We start from the raw sequence: 13,910 nt of genomic DNA on the forward strand, positions 1-13,910 counted from the left end.
TAGCATATGCCCAACACTATGGAACATTGTTTTTTTTACATGGTTTAACATTGTTCTTTGACAACCAAATTGTAGGGACAATTGTTGGGCACAATGTGAAATATAGTGAGAGGCATACGTAGTCGAGATAGAATTCGTCGATTAATTATATCAATTCAAAACCAACTGCTTATCACAAATACTCCCCATTACAACTGGTCTCCTGAAGAGAACCAAGTTTCCATTTTTTTATATATATTTTGTTGTGTAGCCTATGTACCAATAGCACCACCATAACATATAAAATGTGATATGTACAACGTATTCCCAGTCTTAGGGGGAGACAAGAAAATGAAAGACTGGTAACATAAAAAAATGCATCATATTATATATCGACCCCTGAAGTGGTCAATGCAAATCTGAAGTCCAAAAGAAAGAGCTTGTGTTTGCAAATAATAACAAATGAAATGCAAGATGCATTCACTAACACAAATAATGTGACAAAGTCACATATACCAGCTTAAACTTATCTGCTCGAATGGAAGTACTCACAAAATGATTATCATATTAATAAATTGTGAGAGATAAACCGGTTCCAAAAAAGATAAAACCCACAAACATAAAAAGAGCAGAGTAACGCAGTTGGTGTAACCCCAAAAGAGGTGGCACACATAACACCATACGTGGTTGCATACAAAACCCAGAAGTGGTTGCATACTAAACCTTAAAGAAGGTTGTTGTCAAAACCCCAAAGGAGGCTAATGGAGTTCTAAAAGAAACTCTAGCACCAAACAAATATGAGATCGCGATGAATTATGTACAAAACAAGTACAATATGGAACCGTAATGAAACACGTGTAAAATGATATATTTGATTATGCTATAGCAATAGATGTAATCGATGAAAAAAAAGACTACATATATAGAAAGTGTGCAAGAGTGTACGCACACAAATAGCCAAAATGGCTACATGACTTAAGGTTGAACTAAATTCGCTCGACAAACTAAACGTTTTCGAACCAGCAGTTCGAACACCCATAGACGTCAAACAAGTAGGTTATAAATGGGTGTCTTTAAATAAAAGGAAACGTAAATAATGAGTTTTTGCGATGTAAGGCACGCATTTTAACATAAAGATTTTTCCCAAATCCCAGCAGTTGATTACGAGGAAACGTATACCCCTGTAGTGGATGCGATAATCTTTAGATGTTTAAGCGGCCTCGCAATCTCAGAATGACTTCAGATAAAACAACTTATGGATGTCATCACCATATACATGTATGAGATAATTGCAAATGACATCTGTATGAAAACCCCCTGAAGGATTAAAAATGCTCAAAGCATTATGAAACAATAACCCCATAGGTGTTATATATATGAATCTTAAAGGAAACTACTCGTATGTGGTACAGTCGACTATACTCTGAAAAGAGAGGTATAATTTTGATAAAATGAGCTACATCTATTTAAACAAGATTTCACTCTTACAGTGATAATGTAAACATCATCGAGAGGGAACTCTCAAACTAAAGAGGAAAATTCTGAATGACCTTTACAAAGTGTAGTTATTCTCGACCTGTAGATCGAGTATATATGTACTATTTTTGCTCATCAATCTGACTACATCTAGAAGATGTCATATAGAAAAAGCTCATTCGTTGAGTACATGAACGATTGTCTGATCGCTTAACATAGAAAAAATATTCTTACCAACCCAAGAAAGGGATGTTGAACTACTTAGTCAAAAAGTACCATGGCTAAAGTGCAATTGTGCATTAACTTAACTTTCTAGCTATGCATGATAATATATATTTTTTATTTGAATTTATCAACATGATATAGCACATGTCCAATGAAGAGACTTTTGAATGGTAAAGCAAATATGTCGATACCCTAAAGGTAAGAATGATATGTGTCTATATTTTACTAACCCATGAAAGCTAGTTCTATTAGTCTTGTAGATATAAAGAATGTAACACAAATAGTCTTGGATCTTACGGTATTTGTTCGCAAGAGAAAGCACTAGAAGTCTCACAAGAAGATTTTACAATATTACTCAATATAAAGGATTGCACTTCAAGGTATCAAACGACAAATCATTCTACAAAAGTTTTGAGCAACTATCGAGGATGATGGACGCACTTTACTTAAAGGATACATATTATAATGAGGGGGAGATTTATTCAAGTTGCACACTCTTTTTCCCTTGACTAAGTTTTGTCCCATTGGGTTTTCATAGTAAGGTTTTTAATGAGGCAACATACCTGATCCAGAAGTATTAGGGGGAGACAATACGCGCTGAACTCTTTTTCCCTTAGCTGAGGTTTTGTCCCACTGGGTTTTCCTAGTAAGGTTTTTAACGAGGCAGCACTACCAAGCGTATAATACATTGTTTTCTTTTATCATGCGGATAGTCAAGGGGGAGTGTTATAAATGTATTTTATGATTGTTATAAATATATTTTATGATATGACTATCCACAGGCCTAACTCCCATTGGCATTTAAGTTGTGTTGAATGATTGCCCTATAAATAGTGGCTTTTGTATTTCATACATACACACGAATAAGAATGAGTTCTCCTATTCTCTTTCTCTCTTACTTTCTATAATACTTTTTCTTTATGTTTATAGTTACACGTTGGTTGCTAGTATGTCGTTGTTTCACAACAGGGTGAACTTTTTAGTACTTTTGTAGCATATAACTTTTCTTTTTAGAATTATCTACATATAACTTTTCTTTTTAGAATTTAGGGCCCTAGATAAGTGGGCCTCAAAGCCTTAGCTTTATTTCACTCCCTCTTAAATTGCTTATAGTTGTATCTAATCTAAATATTGTGCCCTCTATGCGAAGACATCGAGGAATCGGTGGAGCATTTGTTTACTGCTTGCCCGGTGGCTTTGAGGGTGTGGTTGGCTTTTAGTGTCTGGTGTAACATATCACCGCTTTACCTTTTCGAATATAAAGACATCCTTGAAATACACAAATTCAGTAATCATAGCAAGAAGGAAGAGAAATCATTTACGGGTTGACTTTGATAGCGTGCTGGTGCATATGGAAAGAAAGGAATGAAGTGGTCTTTAATCAGAAAAGATGTAGCCCTCAAGACATCATAGGGGAGATAAAGTCTATAGGTTTCGCTTGTGTGAAAAATAGAGCTTCTTGTAAATGTATTAGATGGTCGGAGTGGTCTATGTACAGTTTGTAATTTCTGTGCCCTTTGCCCGTTTGGGTCGGGGTGTTTTGTTCGTTTGGCTTTTTGCCGTTTAGGTCGAAGGTTGTTTAATGAAGTTTAATTTAAAAAAAATAATCTAATCTAATATAATCTAATCTAAATATTAATAAAAGACTACAAATAATGTCACATGTCATTCTCTCTTTCAAGCTCATAAATTTTATTTATATTTGTTTAATATATTTCTTTTAATGTTAATAACCAATAGGGAGCCGCTAAAATAGAAACTATCCACAGTTTTAAGAACCGCGAGAACCACTCTCAACCAATCAGAATAAGGGGTAATTTGGTCATTTCCTTCAAATGTCCAATCTCTCTCTCTCTCTCTCTCTCTTCATTTAAAGTCATCCGACTATCTTAATACCTCTCTCATCTCTCATCTCTCGTATATCACTTTCCTCTCTCTCTCTTCATTTTCAACTTTTGAAAATATCAGAGCATCTCTCTTTTCTTCATCTCTGATGAAGATGAAGACCGGCGACCCCCAAACACCACCGTCTCCCACCTCCACCCAAACTCCAAAATGTCTTCCACCTACACCCCCTCCTTCTTCGGTGACCCACTCCTTCTCCGGCGACCCCCTCCTTCTCCGGCGACCCTCTGTCTTTCTCCATGGCCGTAGTTCAAGCTAATAATTTATTAAAGGATTAGATCTAGCTTGAAAGGCGGTGTAGTGGGTTTTTCTTTAGGGTTTTTCTGGGGGGGTTCTTCCGGTGGTGGTGGGTTTGACGGCGACTGTGGTGGTGGGTTTTGACGGCGACTGTGGTGGTGGGTTTTGACAGCGACGGAGACGGTGGTGGTGGTGGTGAGGATTGACGGAGACGGTGGTGGTGGTGAGGATTGACGGAGACGGTGGTGGCGGTGGTGGGTTTTGATAACGACAGTGGTGGTGGTGGTGAGGATTGACAGAGACGGTGGTGGTGGGTTTTGACGGCTACGGTGGTGTTTGGTTAGCTCTGTTTCTCTGAGATATTTTATCAAACACCTTTTTATGATTTTGGTTTGCACCTTCATCTTGTTTGGTTAGCTCTGTTTCTCTGAGATATATATCTGAAATGGCAGTTTTGAAGGTAGAATACTGTTGAAATTTGATTATTTGTTTTCCTTGAGTTGGGTATTCTTTATGAAAATGGTTGTTGGATGTTTTATTAGAGATGCTTTTTTGTGTGCTTCTGTTGGTCGGCTTCGATGTCGACTGTTTTTACAGGTGACCGATTTTGCAAGCGGTGCCGATGGTGCCCCGTGGTGCCGGTGGTGCCCCGTTGTGCTGATCGAAAAGTTGTCGGATCAGGGAGTGAGTTTTTTTGTGTCGTTTGGTACTGATAATGCGAAACTTTTTTTCCGACAATTGATATTGACGATGGCCTTCTTGGCAGTGATGATACAAAAAAACACGTAGATTTTGATGACGATGGTGCGACAAGGATGGTGGAGGGTAGGTTTTTGAACCTGCAACCCCACTTTGCAGCCTTTTGATTATCGGAAAATCTGAGCCAAACCCCGTTTTTTTTTTTCGAGAATCCACACATTGTTTTGATGTTGTTGTTTTTTACATTTTTTTTCCCAGTCGATGATGATAACAATCTATCTGAGACACCTACCGAGTTGCGATTTCTGGGTGCGTTCGTTTTTGCGTAAAAAAGTTTTTGTAAAAAAAAAAGTTAAACCCGTAAACTTTTTAACGTAAAATGTAAAACGTAAAGTTTTTAACGTAAAACGTAAAACGTATAGTTTTTAACGTAAAACGTAAACTTTTTAACATAAAACCTAAACTTTTTAACGTAAAACGTTTACCGTAAAACGTAAAAAGTTTAAGGTAAAACGTAAAAAGTTTAACGTAAAACGTAAAATATAAAACGTAAAAAGTTTAACGTAAAACGTAAAAAGTTTAATGTAAAACGTAAAACGTAAAAAGTTTAACGTAAAACGTAAAACGTAAAATGAAAAAGTAAAAAATCTGAATTTAAAAATGTTTTTAATAAAATATTATGTTTAAAAAATAAAAACTAATAAAATAATACAAAAAAAGTAATAAAAAAACAATAAAGACAAAAAGACAAAAAAGAGTAATTTTACTAAACTACCTTTTGGATTAAAATATTAAAGATATAATAAGACAAAAAATATTTAATATTAAGTTTAAATAATTTTAATGTTGTCCATCCATCTTGTTGATCTAGTGGCTAGAAAGTAGTTCTCTCGATTCTTACAACTGAATGTGGTTTTCATTTTAGCGGTCCCCATAACCAACATATAGATTACTTATCTTTGTCTTTATCCTTATCTTTATTTTAATACTAGGTTATATACCCGTGAGCTTCATGGGTTATGGGTTGTGTTAAAAAAATTATATTTACAACAGAAATTTTAATCGTCATTTTTTTCCACTTGACTCATTAAGAAAGAATACAACACAAAACGATTAATTCTTAAGTGTAAAGATTGCCACTCTGGATTCTAAAATGACCCAAATCAATTTTATTAATATGTACAGATTACTTGTATCTTATGCATGAGCTACTTATACATGAGTAATACTTGAGACTTAGGTTTCTTTTGATTTTACATAAACCTTTTTTGGTTTTACATAAAGTTTTTTTTTTAGTTTAATATTTTAATCTCGTTAGTGTGTTAAAAATTAAAAAGTTAAAATACGATAAGTAGAGAAACCATTAGTAGTTTTATAAATACAAACGTGTCGCATGCGTGAAGTACTCTATCCTCACATATAAGCTTTGCGAAACGGCTCACACCCTTTTAAAGTAAAGGACAGTCAATAAGTTAGGCCATCAAGTTTAAAAAAATAACATATGGTGTGTATATGTATACTTTTTTAAGGTAGGATATAAACAAATAAATATAGATACATTATCCCATATGAGAACTCTGTTGTGCCTCCACCTCCATCCCATACAACCTATCTTCTTTGTCCTTTATTTACTGTTGGATAAACATATTTATAAGCTGAATCTTCTCATTTTCCAATGTGGGCATGTGCTTCCATTGCCAATCCCAAACCGCTTTACCATTCAAGCACGTAGTTAACCCATTTGACCACATCCTACAAACACGCATACACGTGGCAACAATGTAAAAGTAAATATTCATAATTAAAAGATTAAAAAAACCATCATTTACTTAAGGAAAATTAAAGTATAAAAAGGTGGGTATAGGTGAGCCGGACAACACACTTGCTTCAGCAGCATCAATCAGCTTGACCCATTGCAAGAGTTGCACATGACCATTGAACATAGACCTATTAGAAGGAAAAAACCAATTAACCAACATTCACCAAGAAAAAAAAATTGTAACGTCACCCTATGGTTCTTACTTGCTGCTGAAGGTCTCTTCTACTCTTGCGGTTATCATTTCTGCAAGTTATTCTTCTCAATAAACTCAAACATATCTGGTTTCATAAGCTGAAAAAAAGGAGTTAATGAGTAATCATAAAGAAAGACCTTCACAAAACCATATTCTATATGATGCAACTGTTTCGACGCGAACCGTTTCGAATCGAACTGTTTCGACCCGTACCGTTTCTACCAGTACCGTTTCGAATCGAACCGTTTCGACGTGAACCTCCATCACCATTAAACTCCGAACACTGACACTGGTGTACCATTATCATCACCTTCTTCGTTGCCATTTGAGTGATAAACGAAGAAGAAGAGAATCTAATGGTAATTTGAAAACAAAGAAGAAGCAGAACTTTACTGTGACGATTTGTTTTGTCGCAACTTGCATTCTCCATGTATCCACTGTGCTTGACACACAACTTTGTGGAAGTGATTTGACCATTTTTTTATCATTGCATTTTCTTAACAATAAGTTGTGATGCTGAGTTGAAGAAGTTGTAATTTTAGGTTAAAATATTGTTTGAAAAGGTAATTGAAATCATTTTTTTTAAATGGCCCCAAATCGATATTGCTGTAGTTTTAATGTTGCATTTAGTATTGTGGAATCAAGTACAGCTAGTGGTGATTTCTTTCCATTTGATGGTTCATTATTGAGCAAGTTTTGAATGTTCTAGGCTATGTGATTGTTCAAAAAAAATCTGACCCGACCCGATACCCGTTCTGACCCGGACCGTTTCAACTCGAACCCGTTCTGACCCGAACCTGTTCCGACCCGAACCAAAGCAACCCTTTTCTTAATTGAACCGTTTTGACCCGAACCCGTTCTGACCCGAACCCGTTTTGACCGATGACCCGACCCGACCCGACCCGTTTGCCAGGTCTAGAAAAAAGTGTTCATTGGAAACACAACCCGTCGTGGTTTTGACAAAAATAAGAAAATGAATCGTCTCAACCAGAACCTATATAAGTGAGGTCTTATATCAGCATAAAGTGCAAAAGCTTTATCATATTACCCATCAATTTGTGCGAGTGCGACATGCAAAAAACCGAAGAGATTTAGTATGCTTATTCTATAGTTAAAATGTGCATGCATGGTAACAAATAATATTTGCTCTTACCTCTTTGAGTTCATCACTCAGGGATGACGTGTTAAGTTGGGGCTCTATGGCTGCAATGACGGGCAGAGTATATTGCAGGTGGCCAAGATTTAACGCAGTTAAAAGACATGGATACATGCAATTTTCTGGTTACCTATGCTGCATAATTCAGCAACAAACCCAACCCAAATGGTTTCTCCCGTACCAACAACAAACTCCATTCGATTTCACTTTAATGAGCGCCTTAGAACCTGACCCGGACCAAGACTGATGTAACACACCGGTCTCATTTTTTTCTCCACAATCACCGCAACATAAAACACCAAACAATCAAACATTCGTTTTGACATCAATTGAAAGAAAACATTCTTGAAAAAAAAAACTATAACCGATTTAGCGAAATCTATCGAAATCGAAGATGGGTACTTGCAATTTGAGTTGAATCAAAATGAAGGAGATATGGGCAAATCTTGATACGGATCCAAACCAAATAAGAAACTATTAAACATAGGAATCGAACACAATTAAGTGAGAAGCTTTCGACAATCTCCTTTGACAGCTTTGGTCCCACAAAGTAAATAGCGGGGAGTACAATCGGGCCTAATGCAAACCGCACGCAAACCACAGTAAGAATTTGATTAGTCACATTTAATGAAGAATACGGCTACACCTACATATGAATGTATAGTTAATGTTTTGATAGATAGACGAACTTTATGATGAATATTACGAATGAAACTAAATAGATAATTTGCTAAATTGATAATAGACTAAAAAAAAGGTCATTGGTTAACTTTTTTATGTAGATCAAGTGGGTGCAGACATATTTGATGACAGATGTTAAATGGGCCTTTCAATTTCCTCAAATTTACGCACCTGGTGTGTGTAAGTCGGTGGGCTTTTATGAAGGAAAGTAAATTGTTATTTGCACTTTTTACACTTTATAAACCCGTGTTGAATAAAAATTTTTTTAACGGAAAATTCAATTAACATAACCAAACCATACAACACCAAATCTAAACCAAAGCGATTTAGGTTAACCTTTTAGAAATTTTAAGCATATTCCATCAGACAACAATATGCAGATGTGACTACACCTTTTAAGCATATTTCAAAGTGAGACTGAGAAATTCATTAACAGAATCATAAAGGCCGCACACGTGACCACATTTTGCATTGCCCAGTTAAAATACTTACTAATCTATTAGCAACTAAATTAAATTAAAAGCATTAAAAATTCTACAATAAGTTTGTAAATAATACCTTGACCTAGTTGACATTTTTCGAATCTTGCATAAGCCTTAAGAAGAGATCAGTACTGGAAATCCATTAAGTTCTTGTAGCCATGCTCTTTCGTTTTCCATCTTCGAAGCTTGGTTTCTATAAAATCTTAAAGTGATTTCACCTTTTTCCTTGCATCAACGCGAAGATACTGCAAAATGATTTAAAATTAAGGTCACCTGAAATCTAGAATTTCACGGTGAATACAAAATTGCTTTTCTTTCAAGTACTTACATGACTTCATTCATCGTTATTTAAATTAGATTTAGATGATTATTTTGGGTATGCATCATCAGCTATTTTTACAGAATGATCTTCAGGCTACAACAAAATTTAAAAAAAAATCTTCTTATACTTATAATACAATAAAATATATGCGTAGAAAACTATAAATCTACAACATTTTTAACATCTGACTCATCAACCAGACACGCAATCTTTGAATCAAATAGCCCATCATCAGCAAACTATATTTATAAAAAGATTCATATATAAGAAACCATATTTTAAATCATAATAATATAAAAATATTACATATGTATATATACATTAAAAATATCCTCAAAACTCGTAAGCTGCTTAGGATTACCAACCAAAGCTCCAGCATCCTCATCATCCAAAGCAACTTCCCCAGAATCCAAAAGCTGTTTGTGTTTAACCTACAAAATGAGATTTCAAAAGTTATTAGCATAATATAATAAAAGTCACTTATCACTCTCATGTTATCAAACAATGTATTATATCATCAAAATTTTATACCGCAGCCAATAAATCAAATCCATCATCTCCATAAACTGAATCATCCAAAACAACTACATCAGCCTTCTTGAAAGAAACCTCAGTTCCAGTCTCGGAATGAAAAACAGAAAGCACAAATGTTTTAGATGCAATCATGGTGAAAACCAACCAAGATTCAACTGGTATGGGAACTTCTTCAATCAACTTTGACCATCCATCAGTAAATCCGCATCCATCAGTCCATCCTTTCATCATCACATTCCAAAACATTTCGCCAACATAGATAGTTGCCATCCCATACTCGTAATTTTTACCATAGAATTGTTTCCAAATTTGTCAGCAATTAGCTATAGAATAAGCAAAGGAATATTTAGCGCAGACTTGCAAATTTGATATGAACTATTGAGCAACAGAAGTTACAACGGATTAGTCAACAAAAGTTAGAATGAGAATTACTCAACAGAGTTAGTCAACAGTAGTTACAGTATTTACACACAACCTAACCACTGTTTGGCTATCAACCATTACATACCTCTGTTGCTATCCAACAGAGGTTTCGTAACAACTGTCATCCATTATGTCCAGCAGATGTTCCAACGTGGACAGATCTTAAATATCAGATGTTAGTCAACCGAGGTTAAAAGACTTAGTCAACAGAAGTTAAAAAGGTTAGTCAACAGATGTTAAGATTATAAGGAAACAGACGTTAAAACGGCAAATAGATGTTAGCAAGTTGTTGAGATAGCATAAAATATTTAGAGTAAGTAACGAAATAATATATCGTTACTTACAGTCATTCCAACTTCAGGGCTAATATTTGCTGAAATGTAAGAGTTCTCGTACACTTTTCTTTAAAACATGAGACAACGAACGACAAATGTCCAATAGCTTTCACCAATACAGCATCTTTCGTTTTCAAACAACAATCTCTAACAAACTTTGTCCATCCATCTGTAAATATACAATGATCATCTCTCTTCTTTACTCGTACTAACCATGATTTGTCACCATCAAGTAACTCTACGAGTCGCCCATACGGGACCTCCTTGCCCCACAACAGAGTCTGAAAATCAAGTGGTATATTCTGCAACAGTATTTAACAAACATCTTACATCAAAAATTAACGTAGATTCCTAATAGTAGCAAGAAAGTTAAAAAACATACCAAAAATATAATATCATCTTCATTAAGGAATTGTAAAAATGATGGTGTTTGATTGGATACATTCATATCTGCAAATAAACAATTTAAACTTACAAGTTATTATAAAAATCAAGTGGTATATTCACACACTTAAGGTATTATAAAAACAAAGCACAAAACGAAAATCATCATCTCTCACAACAATTAAGCAAATGAGCGTTAACCAAAAACTATATAGTTAATTTATCAATCGTAATGTAGAAGACAACATCACGAAGATGCATGCACAAATTGTGACAGAGAATGCTATCAGTAACTTCATTTAAGTTAATGCAATACTTAATCAATAAAAATACACCTGATTACAGAAACTATTATTTGCTTCAAGAGAGAATATGAAACGCCGTCAGTGACAAACACATACTCATAAGATCAAATAATGATTAATCTAACATATATAATACAAAGAATAAATTCAAAAAAAACAATACTTGATTTTATAGCGTGTAATCTATAATATGGAATAGAACCTTACCGATTTCGATAAGAAAGTTATTTAAGAAAACTTTCGAATATCTTTTCTGGAGATTATATTCAATAATGGAGTTGAAAAGTATATTAAATGGAGTTAATACAGATGTTACATTTACACTGGTTGGTTGAAATTAAATTTTGTAAAATTTATACTTTACCCCCTTTTACATTGAAATATCACAATTTTTAGACAGCAATAACCACTGTTTGAATATAAATTTATATTGGTAAATACGAAAAACTTATCTATTAATTTAATATATTTATATTTATATAATTAAAAATAGTTTTTAAATCCCGATATTAAAGATTATTATAAGTTAAATAAATAAACAATTAGAAGTTAATAGATAAATATCTTATTTTCAACAATCCCAATACAATCTCACCTCTTCTTCTCCGGCGAAAAAACTCTATAATTTCTTCTTCATCAGACTTGACGATCAAAAGTTTGAAGTTTTAAATCAGGTATTTTTTTTGTTCTCTTGTCTATTTTATATGTATGTGATGCGTGTCGGTGTGTATATGTTTTAGGTGTATATTTTAAGCCCTTTTTACACTTTTTAGCCAAGTTTAAAATTTATAAACACGATATTCACTAACACTAAACACACATATGGGCAAGTGCACCCATCGTGGACGTAGTATAGTGTTGGTAAGATACCGAGGTCATCCAAGGACACAAGAGCTTTTAGTACCGGTTTATCCTCAACGTCTAATCAAATCAAAATGTTAGAGGTTTTTTAAACTAGAAAAATAAAACTAACTAAAATGCTGAAAAGTAAAATAAAAGTAAAAACAGATAGACAAGATGAATCACTTGGATCCGACTCGTGTGTAGTGTAACCTTTGATTATCTTCGCACTTTTGTACTTGTTTAAGAGATTATCTTAGTTATTGTAGTAGGCCCCTCTTTTGAAGGCGACGTTACCCTCAACCCAGTAGTTTGAGTCAGCAAGGATACAATCCTAAAGGGTCAGATTATTGAAAGATAATTAATTAAGTTATTAATGCATAATGTGGTAGGCCCCTCTTTTGAAGGCGACGTTACCCTCGGCTAAGTATCTGAGTCAGCAAGGATACAATCCTAAGTAGCTGGGTTAAAGTTTTAATAGTAGTTTAACTTATGAGGGGATCGAAGAGTTTGGACCCCCGCCATCCAATACCGTTGGGTATTAAAGGAGGTCCTACTAAATTTGACCCAGGTCCCTTGCAGGATCTATACACTGAACAATGGCAAGACTCTTACCAAACCGTTCCTTTAACCCCCGACCAGGTAACCAACATACCTCCATATAGACCGTGGAGATATGAATGGTGAAAATCTTTTATTTTATATAGACAGTAAAATAATGCCAAGACACCACGGACAAACGATAAGGAAGAATCACCTTCAACATAAGAAACTAGTAATTAAAGTCATTAATACAAAATTAAAAAGTGCAAAAGATTAAAAATAAAAAGTATTACACTAAACACTTGTCTTCACCAAGTGATGTAAGAGACTTAGGCAAACATGGCCTTTGATTGTCAAGAACTCTTACGATCAATCTTGGATCCCGAGACGACTCACACACTCTATGATGGACAATGGATGATGGTGGTGGATGATGGTGTTGTGATGGTGGTGGGTGGTGGGTGAAGTGTGAGAGAGGTGGTGTGCCAAGGGATGAGTTGCAAGAGCTCCAAGCACTCCTATTTATAGGCTGAACAGAAGCCCGGGCACGGCCCCGTGTCCATCCTCCTCTCTTTCTTGATTAAATGCAATTTGTCTGCATTAGTTGACCACGCCCCCGTGTCCGCTGAGCACGACCCCATGTGCAGAAGCATATCTGTACTATCAAGATTTGCCTGGATTTCGCGAATCTTATAGTTGACCACGGCCCCGTGTCCGCTGAGCACGGCTCCGTGGTGGGCGATGGAAGCTTCTACCACTTTGTTTTTTCTGCTGACACTTGGGCACGCCTCCATGCTCACTGAGCACGGGGTGTGTTCAGGCTTCTGTCTTCTTGTTTTGCTTGGGAAGATGCTGTCGGGAGGTCGGGCATGCCACGTTTGTTCCTTTTCTTGTATTTATGTTAGATTTTTTTTGCTTCTTTTGTCTATTTGAGCTCATTTAATCCTGAAAATACAAAAGGAAGACAAAAGCATACCTTTTTCCAAAATTAATACTAAAAAAAGGTTAGTTTTATGCCACAATTGATGTAATTTATATGTTGCATTTTGTGCACATCAAATACCCCCACACTTGAATCTTTGCTTGTCGTCAAGCAAAACTCTTTATAATGTGGCTTTTTCACTCCCAAATGGAATGGGTAGAAGAGAAGGTTTTTGGGCTTGTCATAGAATGTTGGGATTTCCAAGATTCTTTATCAAGTTTTATTTTTATTTATTTACAATCCTATTCGTCATGATTTATTAAAAACGTTTCATAAGATAAATTACTTATTAGGGCCTAACATGCCTTTTTTTAGAATTCCATTTATATACAAGTTCACATACCTCACGGGTGATCACTCAACACTCGGCCGAAGGTGTATTTTTAGTGA

This window comes from Helianthus annuus, chromosome 3 (assembly GCF_002127325.2).
Source record: "Helianthus annuus cultivar XRQ/B chromosome 3, HanXRQr2.0-SUNRISE, whole genome shotgun sequence".
Classification (NCBI taxonomy): domain Eukaryota; kingdom Viridiplantae; phylum Streptophyta; class Magnoliopsida; order Asterales; family Asteraceae; genus Helianthus; species Helianthus annuus.